This window comes from Gavialis gangeticus, unplaced genomic scaffold (genome assembly GCF_001723915.1).
Source record: "Gavialis gangeticus isolate Ggan-Ray unplaced genomic scaffold, GavGan_comp1, whole genome shotgun sequence".
Classification (NCBI taxonomy): domain Eukaryota; kingdom Metazoa; phylum Chordata; order Crocodylia; family Gavialidae; genus Gavialis; species Gavialis gangeticus.
The window spans coordinates 19249670-19253467 of record NW_017728998.1 but is presented as its reverse complement, the minus strand read 5'-3'; positions in this window follow the sequence as shown (position 1 = coordinate 19253467).

The following is a 3798-nucleotide window of genomic DNA, read 5'->3' as shown; positions in this document are numbered from 1 at the left end:
GGGGGGGGGGCACAGGGTGGGAGGGGCATGTGCCCCATGATCCACGCAAGGTGGGGTGGGTTGCATTATTAAATTAACTCATTTTAAACACAGACTGTCCTCAACCTGCTTTTCAGAAAAATACATAAAAAGCATAATAAAATTCCAAGGCCTAATGAATGCTGTAGCAGGGTGAGAGAGGGAGGAAGGGGAGTAAACCTGCTCGTGCCCTTCTCCTCCCCAGGTTGGCAGTGAGTGTCACTCTCAGCAGCTTCCAGCACCACAGAGAAGTTCTGCGCTTTGATGGTGATTCTGTCACTGCCGCCAGATGGACCCAAACAGAGGAGGAACTGCATGCTGCGACTGGCAGGGAAGCCTCCAGCATGGGCTCGGAGAACACAAGGACTCCCAGCCCCCGGCGCTGGTGAGAACACACCTGACCTAACCATACTGAGCTCACCTGTAGGAACTGGGATGTCATGGCGTTGGAGGACGTCTCTGCGGATTGGCCGAGTCCCCGGGAAAACTGCAATGACAGAGAAGGGGAAGTCAGTAGAGGGAAGTCCAGGGTGGAGATGGAGAGACACACACCGGGACATGGGGAGAGGCAGACATCCTGCCCATGCTTTCTTTTTATTGTGGAGAATGGACTCCTGGGGATTGTGGGCAGTTAGTCTGGATCCTGTTAGTGAAAGACCCCGGGCTGAGACTGAAGGGCCTGGGGTCCAGCAGATCTCTCCAGATAGTGTCCTGGAACTCGAGCGACTATAGAGATATGGAGGCTTGTGGCAGGAGCAGGATGGGGGCATTCCAATAGCACCCCTCACTTGGGGTAGTGCCAGCTAGGGTTATAGATTTGCCCTTGGCCACTTGGTTCCTGGTATGGGGTACTTACTCAGACCTCCATGCCCCTGGGTTTGTCCTCGAGTTGGCATACAGGTGAAGGGTCAAAGACAGCGATTGGTTTTAAAGTTTTGAAATAAGCCAGTGATTGTCAACCCCTTGCTGTTAGTTAAAACAATGGGGGGTGGAGGCATGGATCCCCTTTGGATCTCTCTCTCTTTCTTTCTCAGTGACACTGGATCCCACCTGTGGCAGTGGCAGGGGCAGGGACAGAACGAGGCACTGCTCCCTGGCTGCATGCTGCTGGTGGCGCTCCAATGGTCTCTGCCCCCAGGGGGACCTGCAACAGGCTCTGCCTGCTGCCGCCAGGCTGCCGGCTGCTGCCACTCGCCCAGCCTCTGGTTGTGGGGAAGCAGCACCCCAGTCACCTTTCACATACCCCTCCTTTGAAAGCTCGTCTAACTTTATCCCAACTACATAGCTGGTCCAATAAAAGAGATCACTCTAAGAAATCCTTGCTTCTCACAATTTCTGGACCATCATAGCTCTAATATCCCTCTTAGACTACCATAATATTTATGATAATCATAAGCCTGAAATAAGCTTTTCTGGGTAAAGGAAATCCTAGATGGTCTGTTTAAAAAAATTCTCTGTGCCCATGACTTGCTCCTTCCACATACAAGTTACTTGAAGGCTTCATGTCCTACCTAAAATATGCAAGGGCATCCAGTCTGTACTGAATTCTTATAAACACATCATTTTCAAAGGCTGCTATTGCTGATGCATCATACATTGAAGCTGCTTCTAAAACTAATCCACCTCCAGGAATCCATACCACCATCTGCAAAAAACAGGAAGGCTTAGTACTACCTGCTACTGACATCCTGATTTCATTTTGGTTGTGAAATTCAGATCAGAGATTGTTATTCTTTCTAGGATAGAGTACTATTTTTGTGCTACTTGCACATAATAAAATCCTGCCTTCCATACCTGCCTTGGATCATAGTTTTATTGTTCATAAATATTATATACACATAATTATAGATACATGTAGTTCACAGTTATAGTTCAGGACTCTTTTGAGAATTGGAATCTCAGTCTTAAAGGGAAGCCATGCATATTTACTGTTATGTGAGGCCATCTGAATTAAAATCAAATAGGTATTTAAGAATCAAAGAGCTGTGAATAAGCTAAACATGCAACAGATAGACTGATCTAGTTTGCAAAAGCAGTCTGTAAAACTCAATGTACAAGATTGCACAAATGAGTCAAATACTCTACAGTTTCTCTCATACGATAAATTGAGCCCAAGAGTAAATAGCCAGAAAACTCAATGGAGAGACAGACTGTCTGATGCCAAGGCTTCATTTGTTCCATGAGGACACATTAGAAACTAATTAAAGTATAAGGTCTTTTCTATAGGTTTACTTACTGGTAGCTTGTCCTTTTGGCCTTTTTCGGCAGGCGCGTACAGTTAAGGTACATATAGTCTTCAGAGACTATTTCTTTTCTGTTAGTTAAAATGTTTGATAGAAACTGTCTTGCCTCTCGCTCCTGCAAGCACCTTGGCTAGGGAAAGACATTACACATGAACTGGTTTAAGTGGTCGGCAACTGGTTTAAACCTGTAACCGAACAGATGTTCAGTGTACATACACCGGTTTGAAAATGGCTGAAACCAGTTTGAGATAAACCTGGTTGAATGTAGTATCAGACTTAACTGATTTGGCTTAAACAGGTTTATGCAATGTCTGCCCCAGACCCCTTGCTGGTTTAAGCTAAACCAGACACCCCCAGCATCCCAGCATGCTCTCTGGGCCAGGTGAGGCTCTCTGCTCCACTGCAGGGCTGGCCCCTCCCCTCTGCTCCCTGGCTGGAGCTTGGCACAGACTTGCAGGCACAGAGCATCTGCCTGGCTTCTCCCTGCTAAGCAGGGATTAATCCCTGCTCCCCTCTGCCTTACTTAGACACCTCAGCATTACCTAGCAGACCACACACTGGCTATGGTCCGTGCTCTGGGAGAGGACAGAGGCAGACAGGCTTTTTGGAGCTAATCAACAGGTAGTTTAATGTCCTTCCTTGGAAGATCTGTTTAAGAAGAGGTTCCTTAGCTAATGGAGAGAGGCTTTGTTTTCTTAATGAGTTGATAAACATTGAGTTAGGGGTGATAAACATTCCCCGCTGGGCAGCTCAGGATGGGGCAGAATAATCAGAGTGTCCTGCCACGCCCCCCCTCAGCTCTGCTCTGTGGAAGGGAACGGAGGGCTGCTCTAGTGCCCCCCGGCTTTTAGCCTGAGCCAGTACAGGCATTCCTGCATTTCTGGGATGTCTGTCTGGGTTACAAACTGATTTAGCCTAGCCAGATTAGACTAACCTGTAAAGATTGAATCAATTCAGGTTCAGCACAGGCAATTACGACCAGGTCACCAAATCCTTAGATGCAGGGGTAGCAGTGGACATAGTCTTTCTGGACTTTCAGAAAGCCTTTGACACTGTCTCTCACCCCGTTCTCATTAAGAAACTGGGGGACTGTGGTGTCGACACCTACACAGTCAAACGGGTTGCCAACTGGCTGGAGGACCACACCCAGAGAGTGGTGGTTGATAGGTCATTTTCGACCTGGAGGGATGTGGGCAGTGGGGTCCCCCAGGGCTTGGTCCTCGGGCCTGCACTGTTTAACATCTTCATTAGTGACTTGGACAAAGGGGTAAAAAGCACCCTGTTCAAATCTGCTGATGACACTAAGATGCAGGGGGATGTGTGCACGCTAGAAGGAAGGAATAGGCTACAATCGGTAAATTCAGACTAGACATCAGGAGGTGCTACTTCACTGTCAGGGTGGCTAGGATCTGGAACCAACTTCCAAGAGAAGTGGTGCTGGCTCCTACCCTGGGGGTCTTTAAGACAAGGCTAGACATTCACCTTGCTGGGGTCGTTTGCCCCCAGTACTCTTTCCTGCCATGGCAGGAGGTCGGAC